Consider the following 12,618-nt stretch of genomic DNA (forward strand, 5'->3'; position numbering starts at 1 on the left):
GGCCCAGGGTGCGATCCTGGAGTCCCGGGATCGAGTCCCGCATCAGGCTCCCTGCATGGAGCCTGCTTCTCCCTCTGCCTGTGTCTCTGCCTCTCTCTCTCTCTATGTCTATCATAAATAAATAAATAAAAATAAATCTTAAAAAAAAAGAAAAGAAAAGAAAACAGCCAGAGAAGCAGCTTTGAGTGGGAACTTCCAAGGAATTTGACCAAGGTCACCAAGGTCACTCTGCAAAGTCACAGTGTCTGCCCAACTCCCAAACCTGTGCTCTTTCCCCTCCCAGTCCTAACGTGGGGTCCTTGGACACGAAAGAAAACAAATCTTCTTGTCTTAAAAATTAATTGATGGAAACAACCATGAGAAGATACAGCAGCCCGGCACAAACAGGCCTTAAAATATGAGATTTTCCATCTTACTGGGAGACACTAAGATGCTGAAATTAATGCAAGCCCTCTCTCCTGCTCTGGCTTACATTTTGGTCTCCCGAGGACCTGGGGGATCAGTGAGTGGGGAAGTAGCAAGGGAGGAACAGAAAAACAGTCAAAGCAAAGAGAGATTGTAGAATGTAAATCTGCAAGAGCAGGCCGAAAGGCCCAGCTCACGGGCTGTCTGTATATCCAGGACTGGAGCTCGGGACTCGGCACAGGTCACCAGGGCCTTTGTCCACCTTATCGTGTTGACGTGACTCTCAGCATCCCCCTGGCTGCCCCCCCACTACACCGGCCTCAATGTCTGCAGGAGCCACTGCCTCTCTCCAGCCATGCGACAGACTGAAACTATTGGGACAGAATATTAGAATGTTCTCTGAACCGTTCCCGCCTTACTCCATTCGAGTTCCGGCAGCTAGCGGAGACAGATGCTACTCTCATCACTCTCCTGCCTCGCTCCGATGAGGATTAATGTGTAACATCAGAGAGAGGAGTGAGTATAACAAGGTCTGACGGGGCGCCCGACGTCTTCATTCCTTTTACTCTTCACTTCCTTCCTTCCCCTTCACCCTGCGTCTTTTTTTATTGATTGATTTCACTCAACAAATAGACATGGTGCACTGGGCTGTGTGCCCCTGGGGTGGGGTGGGGTGGGGTGGGGAGAGAAGAGATGCAGCGGCTCCCCTCAAGCATCTCATGCTTCAGCTGGGGAGACAGACAACAAACCCCAGGCAGAAGCCAACCCGGCACATCCAGAGGCATGGAGCCTTGAAGGGCGGAGAACATTCAGGAACCAGCTAGAGCGGAGAGTGGCAGCGCTCGAGGCTGGAGCGGCCAAGCCAAGGGAAGGCATCTGGACTTGGGCCCATATCAATCCTGTCCTATTGATCCTGCACCGTAATATGCCTCCTATCCACCCTTGACCGCTGCCCTGCTCAGACACTCATCATCTCTCACCGGGATGTTACCTCCTTCCAGACCCTCACCGATCTGCTGCAGCAGTTGAATTCCATGGTTTCAGCAGGTGACGCTACTTGTGTTATTGCATTGGAGGGACCGAGGGAGCACCTAACAGGATCTCTTGCCTCCCACCCGAGTACTGGTGCTGAGGGGCTTTTCCTTCCCATGACCATGTCTGGATATCCAGGCTCCACCCTGTGGGTGTTTTTATGGCAATGGAGGTGGGGTATATCTACTTAGGTCAGGGGAGAACGGTTTGCCAAACAAGGCAGTATGAATGAGCTGCATCGAGTCATCCCCTGGCACAAGCAGTGGCTGGTCTTCAGCAGGGAGGGCCCCTTCCAATGCAGATTCTCCCCACTGATCCCCCAACCCCGTACGCCCCACCATTGAGCTCTTGCCTCAAGCCTCCTCCAAATAACCTCAGCTAGGACTCACCCCTGACCCCTAATCATCACTTTCTGGCAGGGTCCATATACTCTTTCTTGCTCTTCATCCCTTCCCAAGTTTTTATATGTGGATACACTGCCACCTATTCATACAAAGGGTTTTTGATGACTGATATGCCAAATGAATAAACAAACAAAACAAAACATAAACTTTGTGTCCTTTCAAGATCTGGGCTCATGCAAATCCAAATGTTTGGCTTTCCCAGCTAGGGTCTTGAATGAGGTTTCAAGAGCTTGTTTCCGAAGACAAAAGTAAGCAAACATTTTCTCTTTCATTTCAACCAAGGAAAAAGATCCTAATCATCTTTTTTTTTTTTTAGATTTATGTATTTATTTTTAGAGAGTGGCGGGAGTGGGGGTGGGGGCGAGCATCTCAGCACAGAGCCTGACTCCAGGCTCCATCCCATGACCCATGAGATCATGACCTGAGCTGAAACCAAGAGTCAACGCCCTAGACCCACTGAGCCGCCCAGGTACCCCGAAAAATACTAATCATCTTGAGGCAATGCCAAAACAGAACAAAACACACTGATCCTGGGCCGCTTACTAATCTTCCTGATTCCTCTGGTTTCAGGTGTCCTCATCTATGAAATTGGAATCAGATTGGTGTACAGATTAAAGATCAGAAAAAAAATAAAAATAAAAAAATAATAAAGATCGGGTAAGGACATCATCCAATCAGTACACTCGCTACTTAATAAATAGCAGCTAGTGCCTGCCTGGCTGGCTCAATGGGAGGGGCCTGCAGCTCTTGATCTCCAGGTCATGAGTTCAAGCCCAAGCCCCACGTTGGTTGTAGAGCTTACTTAAAGAAATAGGGACGCCTGGGTGGCTCAGTGGTTGAGCGTCTGCCTTTGGCTCAGGGCATGATCCTGGGGTCCTGGGATCAAGTCCCTCACAGGGCTCCCTGCATGGAGCATGCTTCTCCCTCTGCCTGTGCCTCTGTGTCTCTCATGAGTAAATAAGTAAAATTTTTTAAAATAAGGGATCCCTGGCTCAGCGGTTTGGCGCCTGCCTTCGGCCCAGGACATGATCCTGGAGTCCCAGAATCGAGTCCCACATCAGGCTCCCTGCATGGAGCCTGCTTATCCCTCTGCCTGTGTCTCTGCCTCTCTCTCTCTCTCTCTCTTTCTGTGTCTCTCATGAATAAATAAAATCTTTAAAAAACAAATGAAAAATGAAAAATTTTAAAATAAGCTTTAATAAATAAAAATTATAATAAAATTTATAATAAATAAGTAATAAACATTTTTTAATCTTTAATAAATTAAACATTTTTTTAATCTTTAATAAATGGGATGCCTGGGTGGCTCAGCAGTTAAGTGTCTGCCTTCAGCCCAGGATGTGATCCTGGAATCCCAGGATCAAGTCCCACATGGGACTCCCTGCATGGAGCCTCACTGCATGGAGCTTCTCCCTCTGCCTACGTCTCTGCCTCTCTTTGTGTGTCTCTCATGAATAAATAAAATCTTTAAAAAACAAATTAAAAATAAAAAAATTTAAAATAAGCTTTAATAAATAAAAATTATAATAAAATTTATAATAAATAAGTAATAAACATTTTTTTAAATCTTTAATAAATGGGATGCCTGGGTGGCTCAGCAGTTAAGTGTCTGCCTTCAGCCCAGGGTGTGATCCTGGAGTCCCAGGATCGAGTCCCACATGGGACTCCCTGCATGGAGCCTCCCTGCATGGAGCTTCTCCCTCTGCCTATGTCTCTGCCTCTCTTTGTGTGTCTCTCATGAATAAATAAATAAAATCTTTTTTAAAAGTCTTTAATAAATAGCAGCTACTGTTTTTACCAAAAATGATTTAATTACTGAAAAGCCAAGAGGAAATCATGAAGTCAGATGTGAGGAGGATTGCAAAGTGCTCCTAAACTCAAAGAGAAATGAGGGGGGAAAACTGCTGTATAATGGGTGAGCTTGATCCCCTACCCCAGAGAACTGATGTCTAGGTAGCACCCACATGCACACCGTTGTCATCCGAGTGTCCTCCCCGACGTGGCCCGGCCTGTCCAAAACAGGGATCTGGTTTATTATACTCTGAGCTGCAGGAAGGAAGTCTGTTCATGAATCAGAGTCAACAGGGAAGGGGAAGAAGTCTCCAGAGTATCTCCTCATGCCTTCCAAACAGTTCTGACAAGGGTGGGGAACCACTACACAGTCCTGAATGGGGTGGAGGCCTTCTTGTTCTGGGAGGACCGTTCTGTAACCAGATCCAAAAGGCTGCCCAAGAGGTGCCAGAGAGAGGGGGCTACTCCGGCCTGTCGGGTCAGCCAGCTCAACCCTGGTGGATACTGGGTGGAGTCACCAGTTGTTCCTGCTGGATCTGCCTCCCTTCCACCATGCAGAGAACAGGGAGCTTCCAGGCCAGGCCCTGAGATAGAAATGGGAGCCCCCAGGGCCCCACCACACTGGGCCTTAGGAGCCCCCATCTGAACTCCACTGGGCTCTAATTCCATGCCCATGAGCCAACCGTGTATTGGTGACTTGACTTCCTGCATAGACTTTGGTAGAACAGAGCACCCTGGGGGCACTGACCACCTCTGAATCTGCAGAGCTGAGGACCCAGCTGGAGGACTCAAGGGCTGTCTCAGCCCCACAAAGAGGTAGCACCCAATGTTCACTGAGCACAGACAACCTATGGGCACTATTTGAAGTGCCTTGTACTTATTCTCTTGCTGAATTTAACAAGCCTATGGGACTAGGTGTTATTAGCATCGACTATCCAGGCCAACTGAGGCTCAGAGGGATTAAGCAACTCGCCCAACCTCACACCACTAGTAAGTAAGTGGCAGGGTTGGGATATAAAACCTAGATGCTCTACAGCCCATGCCCTTAACTAGTGCCCCACCCAGCACTACCCCCCACCCCAACAAGTGCTAGGCCAAGCATGAGCTCTGGAATGGGGTTGCTATGAGTATCAATTATCAGTAATAGGAATGGGGGCAGGTGTCTCATTCAAAAGGCATCATTGAGTAAAACAAGAGAGTTTTGCTTTCCAGTCTGCAGTGGGTCTCCGTCTCCCAGCCCCATTCACCTGACCACCTCCCCACCCCAGACACAGGCGGTCTCCAGGAGGAGACCACAAGAGTCCTGTGGGGAGGCAACAGGATTTTTCAGATGTCCAGCTCCCTCAGGGTATAAAGAACAAGAAATAACTGAGACCAATGAACACTGTACTTTAGTTGTGGGGGAAGGCAAAGAGAAGCAGAGACTGGAACACTTCCGTTGGTGCTAACGGGGTCGGATGCAGGGACTTGGAAATCCACTGGGAGAAGCGGGGAAACTTGGCCCCAAGTGCGATCCCCATGTGCCAGGGGAGCACACACATGATGGAAGCCTCCCCTGCTCCTCCAGGGTGACTCCCTGTGCCCCTCTACCCTTCCTCTCTGCATCAGCCAGAATCAAACACGTGGGGAGATGAGGTAGGCCCATCAGAAGCTATAGACAGAACACTGGACAGAGAAGCAGGAGACCCGGGGTCCGGAGCCCCCCAGCCAGGCCATCTGGAGCAAGTGCTAATGTCTCTCATCCCTCACTGGCCGCGACGCTGGGCCCCTGGCCGGGCCTGATGGTGATCCAGGACCCACCGCAGGTGCGGGAACCTGCCTTCTGCCCACCTCCCCTCTCCCCACACAGCGGCGGGCAGGAAAGGCCTAGATGCAGCGCACGCCCTGGGAGTTTCTGCTTGGAAGCTGAAATGGCCTGAGAGTGACTCAGAAACCACGGATGTTCTCGAGGCTGATGGGTTCGTATAGATTGTGGAGGCAGCTCTCCTCGTGGGCTGCGAAACCACAGGATGAGCTGTGACCACTCTCGAGGCAAGAGCCACATACTGCGAAGGGCTTTCTGCCCTCTGCGTCTTAAAGCAAACACAGACGCCACTCCCTTCGAGACAGAGCTGCGTCTGGGGATACAACAGGCCTTTGCGGTGACCCTCCTTCTGGAATTCTCAATGAGCACATCATATCGGGTATGAATACTGGCAACGGTAATGACAGTCATTTCCCGAATGTTGCTTAGGGGCCAGGTGTCGTGTTAAGAGCTCAACGTGTCCTATATCATCATTTCATCCTCACAGCCACCCCATACGGTGGCTGCTATCGTTTCGCCCACTTTAGAAATAAGGAGTCTGAGGTCTAGAGAGATGAAGCAGCTTGACCACGTCACATGGCCAGACTTGCCACTCAGGTTGGCAGGCCCCAGAGCCTGTGTTTTTGTTTTTTGGTGTTTTTTTTTTTTGTTTGTTTGTTTTTTTCAGAGTCTGTGTTTTAACTACACTTTCATGCTATGGTGTCCCTCTTCCTGTGCCAATGTGACCCTCCTCCAGGAAGCCCTCTCTGATGCTCCCCCTTCCTCCACACAAACATCCTCTCTCCATCCCCTGCAGTCTCACAGCACACCCTTTTTTTGTACCATTCTTTGGACATCTCTCTTATGCCACTTTGATGTTATTTCTTTCCCAGCCTCTCCCTGGGAGTATAGTTCTTGTGATCAGATGTGGGGGGAACAATCTACACTAGACAAACTCACACGAGACTGATTGATAAACCTGGAGTGCAATTTATTAATTTACACTGAGAAATGAAACCACCCAGCAGACGGGAATCCTGAGGTTGACTGGTCAGCACAACCTCTTTCAGGAAGGGATAGACTTTTGGGAAAGGTAATCAATACGAGAAGGTTGTTTGTTCAGTATAAAGTCAGAGTGAAGGGAATTGATGGATTGACACTTAGGTAGAGCCTGACACACCCCTCTAAGCCTCCCACTTGCCAAGGGGCCAGAATATCCAAGGCAGGGATCTCTAGGGGGGTCCTCTTCTCTGGAGAGTGCTGGATTTTTCTGGGTCCTCAGAAGAGCCTACCTTTCTGGCTGTGTTTGTTGTTGACAGTGACTAGCTTTCTTGCTAGCTCGCTTGTTTAGGTTATTTCTGCATATTTGAGGGAACTGAAGGGGAACTTCCCATGTGAGACCCACTGAAGAAGAATGAACACTACACCGCCCTTTGCAGAGCCTTGACGTCCACGATGTCAGCTCATCTCCACACTGCCTTGTCACGGGAGGGACGGCGATGGCAAAAACCATGGAAGGCAGACAGCCTGGGTCTGAATCCCGGCGATGAGTCCGTTTCCCCAACTCAAAGCTGGAAATAATAATAGCATCCGCGTCATCAGTTGTCGAGAAAGCGCAGTGAGTTAGTACACATGAAGTGCTTAAAACAGTGTCTGGCATCTGGTAAGACCTTGATACTTGTTAGTGATGCTTAATAATTCATTTTATAGATGAAAACACTGAAGCCCAGAGAGAGAAAAAGTCAACTAAGATCATGCACACAGCCAGGAAGTGGCAAAGCGATCATTCAAAAGCAAACTGCCTTTCTTTGAGCGTCCAGGCTTTCTGCCCCCCCCACCCCCCCAGCCAGCTCCTTATTCTTCCTCCTGCACAAGAATCCCAAAAGGATCAGAAATGCAGACACCCACGACTCCCAGGTGGCTCAGCAGTTTAGCGCCGCCTTCAGCCCAGGGTGGGATCCTAGAGACACTGGATCGAGTCCCACGTCGGGCTCCCTGCATGGAGCCTGCTTCTCCCTCTGCCTGTGTCTCTGCCTCTCTCTCTCTCTCTGGGTCTCTCATGAATAAATAAAATCTTAAAAAAAAGAAATGCAGACACCCACCCGCCCACCCCATCCCCAAGAATGGGTAACCTTTAGAAGGATGAAAATAACAAGGTCTGGCGAGGACACCCAGCAAGCCGAGGGAATAGGTAGGACCAATCACTTTGGAAATGTGTGCGGCAGGTTCCCAGGGTGCGGGGGCACAGTGATGGAGTCCGCCAGGGTCCGCCGGGGAGGAGCACCACTCTGTGTGTGGGTTTGTCCCTACTCGGTGGGGCAGCTGGCTCGGCACTCTTGCAAAACTGTTGTCTTTGCTTCTCAAGGTGGAGCTTGAAGGCCGCAGGTCAGACAGCCAAGAACAGAAGGTGGACTGAGAGTCGGGGAGATCAAGGAACAGGCTGGACACCCCATGAGCTCTAACTGGTGCCCCACAAGGAAAGGCTGGATCCCAGAAGCTCATGGCAGCTTTTGTTGCCTCTGTCACGGAGGATATGGTGGGTGTTTTGCAGGAGCCTGGATCTTTCACCACCAGCTAAACACATACACACCTGGCTCAGCGGGAGGAACCAGCTGCTCCTTCCCATCGATGAGGTGGGTCAGCAGAGCAGCCACGACAGGTGCGAGCGACAGAATGGCTGTTGCTTCCCTTCTGCCCTCCGAATCCCCTCAAGGATCCCCCTCGTGGCCCACCCTAACCAGAAACACATAAGGAAGGGAATTCAGTGTAGACACCACACCTACCCCAGGATCAGGCAATCCCGCCCTAGACATTTACCCAAAAGAAATGAATGCATATGTTCACCGAAAGACATGGGCAAGAGTGGTCATAGCAGCTTTATTCATAAAGCCCCAAACTGGAAACAATTCAGCTCAAAAATGCCCCTTAACTTGCACCTGGGTGGCTCCATTGGGTAAAACGTCCGCCTTTGGATCAGGTCCTGGGATCAAGTCCCGCATTGGGCTCCAAACTCTACAGGGAACCTGCTTCTCCCTCTCCCTCTGCTGGCCCTTCCCCCTGCTTGTGCTTTCTCTCTCTTTCTCTCTCTCTCTCTCTCTGTCAAGTAAATAAATTAAATCTTTAAAAATAAAAAAAAATTTTTGAAAAAACTGCCCATGGATAGGAATATGGATAAATAAATTGTCCCACATTCACACAACGGAATACTGCTTTGCAATAAAAAGAACAAACTATTGGGACACACAACATAGATTAATTTCACAGACATGATGTTGGGCAGAAGAGACCGGTCACAAAAGAACATATGGTGTACAATTCTATTTGTGTGAAGCTCAAGGACACGCGAGACCGATTGGTAGTGACGAAAATCAGAGTGATGGTTGATTACCGCCAGGACAGGCGAGGTGGGTGAGTCACCAGGAGCACCTGACGGAGCCTTCGGGGTCCCTGGAAGTGTTCTGTGTCTTGATCTTGGCGGTAGTTATTCAGTTCTCTTCATATGTGAAAATTCATTGGACTAAGCACTTAAGGTTTGTGCCCTCGACTGAAGGTCGAATGAAACTATACCTTCATTTAAAATGGAATGCAGGGGGAAAAAAATAAAATAAAATAAAATAAAATAAAATAAAATAAAATAAAATAAAATAAAATAAAATAAAATGGAATGCAGGGGATCCCTGGGCGGCTCAGCAGTTAAGTGCCTGCCTTCAGCCGAGGGCGTGATCCTGGGGTCCCGGGATCGAGTCCTGCATCGGGCTCCTTGCATGGAGCTTGCTTCTCCCTCTGCTTCTCTCTCTCCCTGTGTCTCTCATGAATAAATTAAAAAAATATATTTTTAAAAAATGGAATGCAGGGGGCACCTGGGTTAAGCATCTGCCTTCAGCTCAGGTCATGATCCCGGGGTCCTGGGATTGAGCCCCGCATTGGCCCCCTGCTCAGCCGGGAGCCTGCTTCTTCCTCTCCCCCTCACCCTGCTCATGCTCTCTGTCTCACTCACTCTCTCTATCTCGAATAAATAAATAAAATCTTTAAAAAATAAAATAAAATGGAATGCAGATTCCTGGCCACCCCCAGAGGTACTTGCCGGTTCTGATGCCGCTCAAGGACCACTCCGGGGAGCACAGCTCTGAGCCTCATTCTTCAGTTTGCTCCCCATTCTGTATAGCTAGTCATCTTTGAATTTATCCTAATACCAGCTCTTTCAAGGACAGAGAACATCCAACTTTAATCCTACTTCTCTGGATTTGAAAAAGCAATTCCTGTTCAAAAAAAGTCACCCCAGGTAGTGGGACTTAATCAAACAACCATCCTGCCTAGAAAGGGGCATCGGAAGGTGTGTTAACAATCTCTGAAAGTTGAGCTGCTCTTGGTCTTCAGATGTCGGGTAGGTTAATGGTTTCCCACGTTCACAGACCATTCCAGGAATGGGAGCTTTCCTGTTTTCACAACACTCTTCCACATCCGGAACACGGCTCAGCCCTCCCCTGGCAGGAACCCGCCAGCACAGCTGCCGTCAGCTGGAGAGGCTGAGTCCCTTAGGGACAAGAGGTCCTCACCCCGAGATGGGGAGGTGTCCTCCCTGCAGAAGCTCTTGAAGTTCACAAGATTCCTGGACACAAATGGCCCAAGCTTCTGCACAAAACCCCAAACGAGAATAATTCCCTTTCTTCCCATTTGAAACCCAGCTGTACCCAGGGAGCAAATGTGCACCTGTATGCCTGTATCCCCTCCGAGCCTCAGTTTCCATCCCGCAGCAGTGCCCGTGGGCCATGCGATGCCACATCCTGATGGAGGGAAGGCAAGAGACAGAATAATCCCGTGAATTTACACAGTTCTCTACAACTGGCCAAACGAAGCTCTTCCTGTCCCCCTCCCCCAGCTGGAAGGGATGCAGGCAGAGTCCTTTGGGAAAGGTTTGGTTTCAGGGTCCCCAGTGAGACCTGATACCTCCCAGAAGCAAACACAGGGAGGTTACCAGCTGCTCATCAGCGTGCACCTGACGGGTACCTGGGCTCAGGGGAAATAACGCCAAATTGACAAATTAAGTGATTAGGCTCCAGCTCAGCACCCGAGCAAGCGAGAGAGGCAGTGGTGGCACAGGGATGCCCAGACTCCACCTCGCAGTCAGAGGCCTGAAGCTTCTGGAAGAGCAGACACAGATTAAGTGTCATTTCTGTGCAGTGTCCCCCTGCCCCCAGGGGACAAGTCAGCCCTCCCTTCCATCTACCAAAGCCAGGCAGCCAGGGCGGCGGGAGAGCTGCCTTCCCACACTGCGACTTGGGCAACTCATAGCTGACCTGCCTCACTCCACCCCTTGCTGACAGGCCCAGCCTGTGAGCCATATTAGCATGCACAGGAGAGGCCTGAAGTCAAATCTGGAAACAAAGAGATCCAAAGCAAGCAACGAGATTGGAGGAATGCCGACAAAGGGGGCTCCGAGAAGCAGGGCGGGCAGATTGATCCAGAAAGGATAGCAGGAGCTAAGTGGTACCCGCTGAGCTTTGCACATGGCTCAGTCTACACCCGGTCATGCTGATGGACAGGGTCTGTGGAGGGTATGGATATCTCAAGGCTCAGGGCCGATGCACCTGCAATTCCCTGGGATGGGGGACCTGATGGGTGAAGGGCCCAGGGCTGGGGTTAAACCCATCAAAAAGGAGCTGGGACTGGGGCAGCCTCATGCCTGCAGACAGTGTCCAGGGAAGTTAGATGCTGCCCTGAGGCTGGACTGGGGGTGCGGGGGACCACCCCTGGGAATACTGGCTTAAAAACACTTTCCAGAAAGACACACAGTCTGGGCTATTTGAGGATGCAGCCCTGAGTCACTTGTCCTGATTCCTCAAGAGAGGAGACTCCAGGAAAAGGGAAAGAACAAAACTGCCTTGGGACTTCTGCTTAAAAGCTTCAGTGTCAGTAAGAAGAGAGCTGCTCCTCTCTCAGCCCTGACAGGAGATCCGCCCTGGTGGGAAGGGGCAGGGAGCATCAGCAGGAGAGCAAGCAACAACAAGCTGAGAGACAGGAGGACACCCTCTCGGGGGTGCATTTGGGAGGCACTGGCCCCCACCAGGTCTGCAGGATTGAGGCCCGGGGGTAAAGGTCATTGTGATGTCTGCCCAGGCCTGTGACAGCCACCCCTCGTCCACCAGCCTCCCTCCAGCTGTGACACACTCTCCCTGCGTGACTGTGAACACGTGCCTCCTCCTCTGAGCCCCCTCCTCAACCAGAAAAGAGGAATCAAATTGCTCTGAGCTTTCTCCCACATCAGCAGGAGATTCAGAAACCCCGTGCTCTGAATCTGCGTAGCGCGTCCCTGTGCCCTCTGCCATCAGCACGGCTGCAGGCCCAAGAGCGCTGGCACAGAGCAAGGGCCTCTGGGTGGGAATGGCTGCAGTGCTGAGATGCTGGCATGTGTGCAGGACCAAACAGCGGCCCAGGCAGGGGGAGAGCCCCTTATTAGCCCTGGGCCCCAGCACCTCATGGCTGTCTGTGCATCACTGGGAGTACCTGTCACCCTTCATGTATTAAAGTGATCTGAAACTTTGAACAGGCCACACAGCACCTGGGCCTGGCTCCTCCTCACAGAGCCCTCTGTGCCACCCGGCTCCTGCAGGAAGCCCCTTGCTCTGTCCCTTATTGCCTTACCCCTGGCCAGCTCCTACTCATCCTTCAGAACATGGCTCAAATATCCCTTCCGAAGGACACTGTCGCTGAGCCCCAGGACGGACACACTGTGGCCAGTACTCTTCCAAAGAATTTATCCTTGCCTCTAACTACACATTTGTGTTGAGGGTGACTTGATTTCTGAGTTTTCCCCCTACCACTCCAGCAGGTAAACATTCACAGCACATAATGGGGGTGGCCGACTTATAGTCACCCGACAACCCTTTATGGAGTGTTCGCTGGGTGCCAGGGGCCACAGATATATCAGTGACCACAAAGACAAAATTCTCTGGTCTTGTGGAGTTGAAATTGTAGTAAAAAGAGACAGCTGTGGGGCATCTGGGGGGCTCAGCCAGTGAAGCGGCTGCTTTCAGCTCAGGTCATGATCCAGGGTCCTGGGATCGAGCCCCCGCCTTGCTCAGCAGGAAGTCTGCTTCTCCCTCTCCCTCTGCCTGCTGCTCCTGCTACTTGTGCTCTCTCTCTCACTCTCTCTCTAGGATAAATAAATAAATAAATAAATAAATAAATAAATAAATATTTTTA

General features: G+C 50.5%; 1 long non-coding RNA gene across 4 annotated transcripts in view; it reads right to left on the reverse strand.

Annotated features, from left to right (window-relative positions):
* Positions 1-6,385: 6,385 nt before the first annotated feature.
* LOC144292658 (uncharacterized) overlaps positions 6,386-12,618 on the reverse strand; it is a 31,635-nt gene continuing 25,402 nt past the window's right edge. For 2 of the 4 annotated variants that reach the window (XR_013360016.1, XR_013360017.1), the window contains exons 2-4: positions 10,126-10,199; positions 8,006-8,148; positions 6,386-6,986 (exon numbers count right to left, since the gene is read on the reverse strand). This is a non-coding gene — a long non-coding RNA (uncharacterized LOC144292658). Of the gene's footprint in view, positions 6,987-8,005; positions 8,149-10,125; positions 10,200-10,422; positions 12,541-12,618 lie in introns of those variants that run through there. The other 2 variants (XR_013360015.1, XR_013360014.1) reach the window with 2 other exon arrangements.

This window comes from Canis aureus, chromosome 21 (genome assembly GCF_053574225.1).
Source record: "Canis aureus isolate CA01 chromosome 21, VMU_Caureus_v.1.0, whole genome shotgun sequence".
NCBI classification, from domain to species: domain Eukaryota; kingdom Metazoa; phylum Chordata; class Mammalia; order Carnivora; family Canidae; genus Canis; species Canis aureus.